Here is an 11,838-nt window from a genome sequence, read left to right on the forward strand (position 1 = left end):
ATGCCTTTACATCAGATTTCGGATTTGATCTAATTAATTTTATTTCTGTTGGTTTGTGTCAGAGTTGGTTCTCCTACTTATCAAGCTTTATTAAGCTTGCTCTTAAAGGTATCAGTTCCTTCACCAAGAAACTTCCTTTCCAAAAAGAATACCTTAAGATTCATGAACATCTCATGTCCATTAGGAGGTAGAAGAATTATCCTTAAATGAAATTTATCAGACCAAGATCCAAGATAATCGATTGATGAATATTTCACACAAATTCGACACTACAAACCCTAAGGTAAGAGCGTATCGAATTATGCAAGTCCATATCTTATATGGAGTTTTGTGATTGATTTGTTCGGAACGTTCTCAGTCAGACCAGCAAACTCCATAATGGACCGACTATGTCTAACAAGATTCAATTCTCCTTTTCGGATATCTTTTTAAATAACGATGTCTCAGGAGAGGTCCATTAAAAGAGAATCTAATTTTTTCAAAGACAAGTCAAAACTTACCGTAAAAGTATTCGCTTCATCAGTCAAACTGATGAATTCTAATACTCTTTGTAGTTCATTTTCCTACCTCATTATAGAATCATTTGAATATTTCAATTGATTTGAATTATGCTTTATAAGCAAGACACACCCATACAAAGATAGGTCATCAGAGATTTTAATGAAGTAGTAAGCCCTCTTCTAGCATTAATGTTCATGAGTGTAAATACATCAATATGTACCATAATTTAGAACATCGTTGGCTTATTTACCCTTTCCAATAAAAGATGAATAAGTCAACTATACCAAAAATAGACTTCGATGACATTGTCTAATCTAGGATGCTAGTCAGATGTGTACTTTATACTAATAGGATATGGTAATAAGTTTATGTTATTTTCAATTGTCTACTCATTATTGTAGTATCATTAACAATGATATTACAATAATCATACTTATTGACACCATCAATAAGATTGAACAATAATGACAATCACTAAAAATGACATCTTCAGGGTTGAAAATAAGTTCGATGATTCCTAATGTTAAGACTAGAACAGACTTCTATGTCTTACATTTAGGAGTCTCTTATCATTTTTTCAAACCTTCTACTATCCTGAAGTATTTTGCAACTATTTGCAAGTATGACTTGCACTATCGGTATCCTATATCCAGATAGTAGTATTACCAACCGAGAAACTTCAAGGAGTTATCACATAATATCTTGATCAGCATCTATTTGCTAATTTCTCTTTTAAGTCTGTTTGGGTTAGTTTGAGACTTCTTGATTAATTTGCTTAAAAAACTATATTCATCTTTCGATAATGGCTATCGAAGTTAGGTTTGATAATGTTGTCATTGTCTAACAATGAACAGAGTGATAATTTTCTAACCATTTCTAAAAAGAGAATAATTGACCTTTAGTATATGAATTATTTTAAGTCTAAAGATTTGGACTTTAGTCTAAAGATTCTCCTACTATTTTATACGAATTGGTAGTCTCTATCTCCAATCTGAAGAATTACTTTAATTCTTTAGCAGGTATTAGAATCCACACAGACTACATTTAGGCCTGAGTATGGCTTGGCCAACCCTAGTGCATCAATGGGTAGGTTCACAACTAATTGTTTCTTTAAACAATTTTTAGTAATCAGATTTTACCTCAGGCTTCCTTTCAGCAGGCGTGGGCACCTCTACTAAAAATCTTGGTTAGGTCCAACTATTAACATGACAACATCAAGTGCATCCAACAAAATAGATGTCTAGGCCCGAGTGTGGCTCGATCAACTTGAGCATTGATTTGAAGGCACAACAAGATGGTCATATAATGAATGATAATTTCAATACGTAATAGACACCAAGCGTGTGGCGCCTCCAATATCTATTTGGGATATTGGACTCATTATCACATACCTTAATGGGAGGCTATGATCTAGTTATCCCTATAACTAGCTCATTTTATGGACCTAATAATTTAAAAGATTTGGTTAATATATCTTAGAGGACATCAGTCGATCTATAAGTCATAATCCTCCCATTGACTTCACCAAGTCATGAGAGAGATTAATAACTAGTGGGTCCAACCGGCATGTTGTAGATCCTTCCACTAACTTTACCAAGTCATGACAAGGATTAGAGACAAATCAGTCTAGGGCACTTAAATCAATCATACTGATTAACTTTAAGAATATGGGTCAACTCAAGTCACCTAGCGATCTAATTAGCCTAATGACTCGGGCTCAATTTTTGAGCCTGAATCAAAGTCTATTTGGTTTGATCGAAGATATGGACTTGATCAACTACAACTATTATTTTTGATCTAGAGTATCCTTGATCTAATCTAAATCAACTATTGGTTAGATTTGATCAACTACTCTTTTTAGTCCATTTGAGTCTTTGATTTTAACCTTAGGTCTAACCCAATTAAAGGACCTGATTTGAGCTATCCAATGCCCCATGCTTTATGTAATGTCATTAGATCTTTAATCACAATTCTAGATCTAAAATATATTTCTTAATTCTTAATTAAGTATAGCATCAACATGGGTTAAGGTTATAAAATAATTTCTTATGTGAACCTTTTACATTAAATTACAAAATCCTTTAGATCAAATTAAAATTTTCATGATTTTCAATCAAAGCAATTTTTATTAATCAAGATTAGATGTAACTAGTTTCTTCGCAACTTGTATCACATACAACAACACCTAAGGTTTCAAGATCCAGGATTTTGCAAGAAAGTAACTTTTCTCTTTTCACTTTCTTCTTCATGGGACCTCACAGTGGCACCCCTATATGCCATGAAGAGCATCCCATTGAATGAAAAGAGAGGGATCATGTAACTCTACTTTCTCCTATGACCAGACAGCCTGGTGATTACCCAATCCGAGTACTTTGCTGCTCAGAACATTTAATCTTATTCACATATCATATATGCAAAAATATAGATCAAACCTAAATTGTATTAGATTTGATTTTACATTAGATCATATCTAAAATCAGATCATAATATATCTTATGTATTGCTAAATCTAGATTTCAACTCTACATGCATATATGTTCATGTCATAACGAACCTGGCTCTGATACCATTTGATGGGAAGCATAGTGGGTGATGTGCATATATTTTTAAAATTTTACAGTGGAGCATATGTAGATTAAATAATTTAATCTATAATGCATGCTTAGATCAAATCTAAATCACCATATAGGATCTATGATATGAACTAATATGCATGTATGTACATCTAAAATCTAAAATCAGCATATACTAAACATATCTAAGTATAATAAGATCATATCTAATTCATATTTAGATTACATCTAAAAATTAATTGAGATCAAAATCTTACACCTGAGTGCGAGTAGCAAATCACTGCATTTAAAATCCATGGTAGATGATTCTTCATGACGCTTAGCAGCCGCACACGCGTCTGACCTCTACGGGTATCCACATGAAGTCCTCATGTTGATCGATCTCCTCAAGAGTGCTAGCTCACAAAGACACTGATACGATTGCGATGTTGTCGTTAGGACACCGTGATTAGCAATCAAATTCTGACTTCAATAAAAATTAGAAACACATAGAAAGTATTGAGTCGGGTCGAATCCACAGAGAAGACAGGATTTTGATTTGAAATCTCTAATTTTGCAAAAAGAAAATAAAATTTTAGAGAAGTAATTTAAGTCAGAAAATAAAAATTAAAAGTACGAAAAATAAATCGGATACTAAGATCTATTATTTAGATCCTAGCATTTACTTACAATAAAAATAAAAAATAAAAATTTAAAGTACATAAAATAAATTGGTACTAAGATCTACTAACTAGATTCTAGCATCTACTTGCAAAAAAATAAAAATAAAAATTTAAAGTACAAGAAAATAAATTTTGCATTAAATTAAAATTGAAATTCAAGTACAAAAAATTTAAAAAAATAATAAAATAAAAATAAATAAAACTGTAACAAGGATCTAAAGTTAATCAGTCCAGCCTCGTTAGGAAGATGGTTAATGACCTCTCCATCTTCCATCATACTCTATAGAGTGAACTGGCTTCTCTCCTTTTTCCTTGGATTCCTAAAACTATTTTATTTTTTTTAATTTTTTTCTCACTTTTTATTGATTTTTTCTTCTCCCCAGACTTATTCCCAGACCCCCTATTTATAGATGAATTTTTCATAATTTTATGGTAGGAAAAAGAGTCCTAAAATCCTTAAAAATCATATTAATCCTCTTAGAAATATTTCTGGCCGTCGGATGAGTCTTGGACCATCCAGATCTGCCCGAAAAATTCTCGTTTTAAACCAAATCAAAGTTGGATCAAACCACAGCCATCCGATCGTGCCTGGGATTGGTTTTGATGAAGTTCTGACCATCGGATCATGCAAAAGATCTCCTATTCAAAGTTAGAAATGTCCTCAGCCGTTCGATCGCTTGATGGATTGCTTTTGGGCCATCGGATCATGCATAAGAGTCCTATTCAAAGTCGGCAATGAGTCTGGACCATCAGATCTGATGATGGATGCATTTTCGATCATTAGATCGTGCAAAAACCCCTCTCTCACTGTGAGCCACACTTGTGGATGGTGTGAAATTTCCTGTGGATCATGCCCTGGCTTTGTGGATTGAGCGACCGATCCACCGTGCATCGGAGGTGATATTTTTTATTTTTTAGGATATTTTGGCTTAATTTTTTCTCCAATTTTTTATCTGAAAAATAAAAAAAATATACATTAAATTTTTCATCATTTTAGTGCTTAAATTACTCAATTAAATTAACATCTATTTTTTATAAATATTTTTAAAATTTATATATTTTTTTAAAATTATTTAGTTTTGCAAAAAAATTTAATAAATTCATGAAATTAGGTTTTTAAGAAGATGTAAGTATCATAAGTTACCAAAAATGCACCCCTCAACTTGAACTTTGCTCGTCCTCGAGTAAAGAAAGAATTTAGAATCAAGTACCATTTAACTTAAAATCTAAAATTTTATCAAATAATTTTCAAAAAGGACCACTGATGTTCAGTAGAGTGTAAATGACGTATGTCATTACGGTATTAATACACATCAAGGTGGAAGTTAAGCTAAGAACACTAAATCTTTTTTGAACTTTTCTAAATTATTCCTACCTTTATCTCCAAATCATTAATCTTCATATGGACAAGTATATTATTACTTCCATCCTTCATTTATTGATTGATTTTTTTCTCTCTATCTTTTTTTTTTTTTAAACGTTGTACTGCTATTGAGTGTCTTAACCCCTTAAGCTTTCTGTTTAACCCATATAGTGAGTTTTCAGCTAATGACTTCCAAACCAGACAGCTTTAGGGCACTAGATATAGAAGACCCCTCGGACCTACTTGCTCGAATCAAACAGGCTACGAATTAAAACTAGCTTTACAACAAAGCTTCTTTACCCTTCATACCTTTTGATGCGAAACTCAATGCTTGCTTAGGCAAAGAGGTTCGGTTACTTAGCATGAAGTACTTAAATTTTTTTTTTAATTTAAATATATAAAGAAATATATAGTTACCCTACACAAGCCCATAAAAAGTTAACTCTTCTTTGATGCTGGTAGAAAAATTTAGAAATACTCAAAGAAAACTGTTTAAGTTCTAAGCTTAACTCTTTATTGAGTTTTTTTAATACTTATCCCTCAATATCTCACAAACTCTCTGATCTGTGCATCAAATTTTTTTTTTAAATGCTTGATTTAACTTGATTCTTAAGTATAATCAGATGCTTAAATACTAAATACTAACTTACTTGAGGACTTAAAAAAATTTTATTCTCCCCCCCAACTTAATCGACATTGTCCTCAATGGAGTAGGAAAAATGAAGGGTGCATGTAAAGAGAAAGAAAAGGAGAGATGTCACCTGATCCAAAAATCTTTTTCAAAATTGATTCTCTCCCCAACTTAGCCAAGATTATCTTCAGATTCTTATAAAAGACACTAAGTAAAACTCAATTAACCTAAACAAAATACAAAAAAAAATAAAAAATAAAAATTGGGTTGCCTCTCAGAAAGCACTAAGTTTACCGTCTTCAGCTAGACACAATACAGCTCAATTCAGTATGGATCTGTTAATGCTACTTAGTCAATGGTTTGTTTTAATGACATCCCTTCAATGTATGGTTTTAATCTTTGACCATTTACCTTAAAAAATTTTTCTGATTTAGGATCATAAAGTTTGATTGCACCATGTGGGAATACTTGATTTACAATGTAAGGTCCATCCTATCTAGATCTTAATTTTCTTGGAAATAATTTTAGCCTTGAATTAAATGATCAGACTTGTTGATTTGGCTCAAAGATTTTTCTTGAAATGTGTTTATCATGAAAGGCTTTCATTTTCTCTTTATAAATTTATGAATTTTTATAAGCCTCTCGTCTCAATTTATCCAATTCACTTAGTTGCAACATCCGGTTGGAACCAACGTATTTCAAATCAAAATTCAATTGCTTGATTGCCCAATATGCTTTATGTTCAAGTTCTACCGGAAGATAACATGCTTTTCCATAAATCAATCTATAGGGAGACATTCCAATAGGATTTTTATAAGCTGTCCTATAGGCCCATAATGCATCATCTAATCGATCTGACCAATCTCTACGATCAGGTCTAATAGTCTTTTATAGGATGTTCTTGATCTCCCTATTGGATACTTCAACTTGGCCACTTGTTTGTGGATGATGGTATAGTATAGCTATCTTATGTGTGACCCCATATTTTCGCAATAATGTTCGAAAATAATAGTTCGTGAAGTGGGTACCTCCATCGCTAATGATAGCACGTAGAAATCCGAACCTAGAAAAGACATTCCTTTGAACAAATTTTATGACTATCTTATGATCATTGGTTCGTGTTGCTATTGCCTCAATCCATTTAGAAACATAATTGACGGCTACCAAAATATATTCAAAACCATTGGAGGGTGGAAAAGATCCCATAAAATTAATTTCCCAAACAATAAAAATTTTAACTACCAAGATGGGGTTCAAAGGCATCATGTCTTTCTTTAAAATGTTTCCTAAAATTTGACACCTAAGACATTCTTGACTAAAATTATAAGCATCCTTAAATAATGTGGGCCAGTAAAATCCACTTTGTAATACTTTGGCCGTAATTTTTCATCCAGAAAAATATCCTCCGCAAGCAAGAGTATGACAGAATTTCAAGATACTCAATTGTTCAGTTTCAGGAACACATCTACGAATGATCTGATTAGCATAAATTCAAAAAAGTTTAGGATCTTCGCAAAAATAATACTTGATTTGAGCAAAGAATCGATCATTTTCATTCTTAGACCAACCATCAGGAATTTGTTCAACTGCTAAGTAATTCACAATATCTACAAACCAAGGGGCCTTTGTTTGTGAAACTACTGGAAGTTGATCATCCGGAAAAGATTCTCCAATTGATGCAAGTTCACAATCTTCAACTAGAATTCTCGATAGGTGGTCTGCTACAATATTTTCAGATCTCTTCTTGTCTCGAATTTCAATATCAAATTCTTGTAGCAGTAAAATCCATCTAATCAATCATGGTTTAGCATCTTTCTTTGAAAGCAGATATCTCAAAGCCATATGATCTGAATAAATCATGATTTTTGATCGTAACAAGTATGATCGAAACTTCTCTAGGGCAAATACTACAGTTAGTAATTCTTTCTCAGTTGTGGTATAATTCATTTGAGCTTCATTCAGAAGTTTTGCTGGCATAGTAAATCACTACAGGATATTTGTTTATCCTTTGGCCCAAGACAACTCCTATGGCAAAATCAGAAGCATCGCACATGATCTCAAAAGATAGTGACCAGTCTGGAGGTTGGATGATTGGAGCTTTGATCACAGCTTCTTTCAAAAATTCATAAGCCTTAAGATATTTTTCATCTAAGTTAAAAGGAACATCCTTAGCAAGCAGATTACATAAAGGGTGGGATGTTTTAGAAAAGTCTTTGATGAAGCGACGGTAAAATCCTACATGGCCAAGGAAAGATCGGATTTGTTTGACAGAAGTCGGAGAAGGAAGTTTAGAAATCAATTCAACTTTTGCTCTACCAACCTCAATCCCTCTCTTTGACACAATATGCCCTAATACTATCCCCTTTTTAACCATGAAATGGCTCTTTTTCTAACTTAAAACTAGATTGGCCTCAATGCATTATTTTAACATTTTCTTCAAATTGTTGAGGCAACTCTCAAAAGATTCTTCAAAGACTAAAAAATCATCCATGAATATCTCTAGAAAATCTTCTACCATATCTGAAAATATTGACATCATGCACCTTTGAAAGGTCGCGGATGCATTATATAGTCCGAAAGGCATTCTACGAAAAGCAAAGATTCCATAGGGGCATGTGAAGGTGGTCTTTTCCTGATCTCCTGGATAGATTGCTACCTGATTGTATCCTGAGGATCCATCTAAAAAAGCAAAAATACTGTGGGCCAGCTAGTCTCTCTAAGATTTGGTCAATAAAAGGTAAAGAAAAGTGATCTTTACGAGTGGCTGCATTGAGTTTTTTATAATCTATACAGACGCGCCACCCAGTAGAAAGTCGTGTTGGCACTAGATCCCCATGGTCAGTATGGACAACCGTGAGTACAGATTTTTTTGGAACAACTTGAGTAGGACTCACCCAGTGGCTGTCTGAAATAGGATAAATGATACCAGCATCTAACCATTTAATTATCTCCTTCTTGACTACCTCTTGCATATTCGGGTTGAGCCATCTTTCCATTTCTCGGATAGGTTTGGCATTATCCTCTGTGTAAATATGGTGCATGCATATTGACGAACTAATACCTTTTAAATCAGCAACGGTCCAACCTATGGCCTCCCTATGTGTTTTCAATACATTCAGCAATTGGTCTTCCTGCTCGGGGGTTAGATAAGAAGCAATGATTACTGGTAGGGTTTTCTCAAGTCCTAGAAACACATACTTAAGTGATTCAACCAAAGATTTCAGTTCAAGTTGTGGTGGGGCCTGAACTGAAGGACGTAGTGGTTCAGTTTCTAGCTTAGGTAAGGGTTCAATTTTCATTGACCAAGGTAGTGAATGTACTAGGTGAGGTGAATCGAACAAGGCATTCATCTCCTGATTTTGGGTTTCTTCAATGGGTTCATCCAGAAAATCTTCTTTCTTCAAATCTAAGGAGAAATCAGTTTCAACTATCTCATCTATCAGATCAATTACCGAACAGTTTTTCTCCTTTTGAGCATACTTTGAGGTATTAAAAATATTAATTCTCACTTTTTGATCCCCAAAAGAAATATCCATAGCTCCTATTTTACAATTGATATTGGCATTGGCAGTGGCTAGGAATGGACGTCCTAAAATTATGGGATTTTGATTCAGCTCTTGGGATGATTCCATATCAAGTATGAGGAAGTCTACTGGAAAATAACATGTGTTGACTTTGACTATAACATCTTCAATCAAACCCCATGGCATCTTCACAGATCTATCGGCTAGTTGCAAAATAACCGACGTGGGTTTCAGTTCTCCTATCCTAAATTTTTTATAGACTGAGGTTGGAAGTAGGTTAACACTAGTTCCTAAATCTAACAGGACTCGATCAAAGGTGATGCCTCCTATAACACATGAAATCAAAGGAGCACCAGGATCTTTCATTTTCTGAGGTAATGAATTCAACAGGACTGCACTAACATCCTCAGATAGCACAATTCTCTCTATTTTTCGTGGCTCATGCTTTTGGGTGCAAAGTTCTTTAAGAAATTTAGCGTAAGTTGGGACATTGAATTGCATTGAGGAGGGGTAGATTAATGTGAACTTACTTAAACAATTCTATTAATTCTTCATTGCATGCTCTTTATTTTTTACGAGAAGAATCGACTTTTAGGACTGGAGGGAACGAAACTTTTGGTTTATATGTCTCAAGTAACTCATCTGCTCTCTTCTTTTCTTTATCTTTTTCACTCGGATCAGTAATAATTTCAGACTCAAATCCTTCTATTGGGTTAGTCTCAGTACTAACCTCTTCTTTCAAATTTTCATTTTGGCTAGCATCAGTACTAGCCTCTCTCACCTGGTCTGGATATGGATCCTTAAGAATCCTACCACTTCTAAGCTCAAAAATTACTTTGGCATTCTCAAATTGGGGATTCTTAAGTGGAACATTAGATTGATGACTTGGTCCAGGTGGTTGGGGGGTGGATGGGTTGTTTCTGAGATTTGATACTGGTTGGCTTGGCAATTGACCTGCTTCTTTCCTTATAGTAGACTCAGCTAACTGTCCTATTTGAACTTCTAACCTAGCAATAGATTGCTGTTGGGTCATAATCAATTGTTGAAATTGATTAAATCTATCATCGGCTAGATTAGTCTATTGAGGAGGTGGATATGGTGGCTAATTATGATATAGTGGCTGGGTAGGCTGACTAGGCTGACCACTATTATAGACATAGTTTTGGTATTGTGGCCAATTTTGAAAGTTTTGCATAGAAAAAATTTGGGTCTGAGTTTGAGTCTGTTGGGATCTCCAAAAAAAATTAAGGTGGTTTCTTCAATTTTGGTTATATGTATTTAAGAATGGGTCATTGATAAGATTGGAGTAACCTTAAGTAACTTGAACTTATTTTTGGATGAAAGGTGGAAACTATGTAGCCGTAGGACATTCACTAACATGATGGGCTGGGCTAACACAGATAGAACAAATTTCTTGATAATTGGATGGTTGTATGTATTACACAGGAGATTGTAGATCTAAGGCTAGGCATTTATCTATAAGAAGGTTGACTTTATCTAATTTTTGGGTTAGCAGGTTCAAATCGATCTTAGGACTAGAGTCTGTTTGCTTGATCTCAAAAATTTCTATCTGCTTTTGGTGAGAAATTGATCTTTCATAGGAAGATAATGAAGCATGATTGATCGAATTTTCTCTCATAGTTTCAAACAAAGTATAGGCTTCATCCTCACTCTTACTCATGAATGCACCTCCATAAGATGCATCTACCATCTGTCGGTAATTGGTCACCTAAATCCTCATAGAAAGCTTGAACTATTTGCCACTTAGATCATGGTGTAGGCATTTTCTAAGAAGTTCCTTAAGTCTCTCCCATGATTCGTGAATTTGTTCTCCTGAAAGTTGAGCAAATCCAGTGATGGCTCACCTCATGGTGTTGGTTCGACCTATGAGATAAAATTTCTTAAGAAACTCATACTGCAATTTTGAATTTTCATCGTGGAAAAGATTTCTAAGAACTCATCTAGATACTTGTAAGGATCTTCATTGGTGTTTCCATAGAAAGATGGGAGCATCTGGATTGTGGTCTACTTGATCTCATAATGGCTTGCAGGGATATCAGGTAGGTGGATACAAGTCGATGGATTATAGGTAGAAGAAATAAAATATTCTTTCATCTGTCTAGGTGGTTCTCTAGGGTCTCCAGCCATTTGATTTTTGGATTTAGTGTAAATCAGCCATTCAATTTCAGGATTAGATTCAATTAGGTTAGGATAAAGAGATCTTCTACCATACATATACAAGTGCAAAACCCTAATATATGATTCAAATTTTTTTTTAAGAAAAAGAAGAAGAAGAAAAAGAAGAGAAGAGAAAAAAAGAGAGAAGTTCTAAAGGTGAGATCCTTAAGAAAGCTCTAGACTTAAAGATGAAAGATAAGAAGAATTAGTTGTGGTTAAGTGTTAATTGTAATCAAATTAGCAAGCAATTAAACTTATACACCTATAGGTTTCTTAGACCTAACAGTTTGATATAGAGTGGCTTAGCCTAAATACAAATTGAGTTTATTCTCACTTCCTTTAACTAGCCAGATAAGAGGTGGGGTTGTAGGGGTCTCACGTTGCTTGCCTTAGACACCAATTGAAT

This window comes from Elaeis guineensis, chromosome 13, assembly GCF_000442705.2.
Source record: "Elaeis guineensis isolate ETL-2024a chromosome 13, EG11, whole genome shotgun sequence".
In the NCBI taxonomy this organism is placed as follows: Eukaryota; Viridiplantae; Streptophyta; class Magnoliopsida; order Arecales; family Arecaceae; genus Elaeis; species Elaeis guineensis.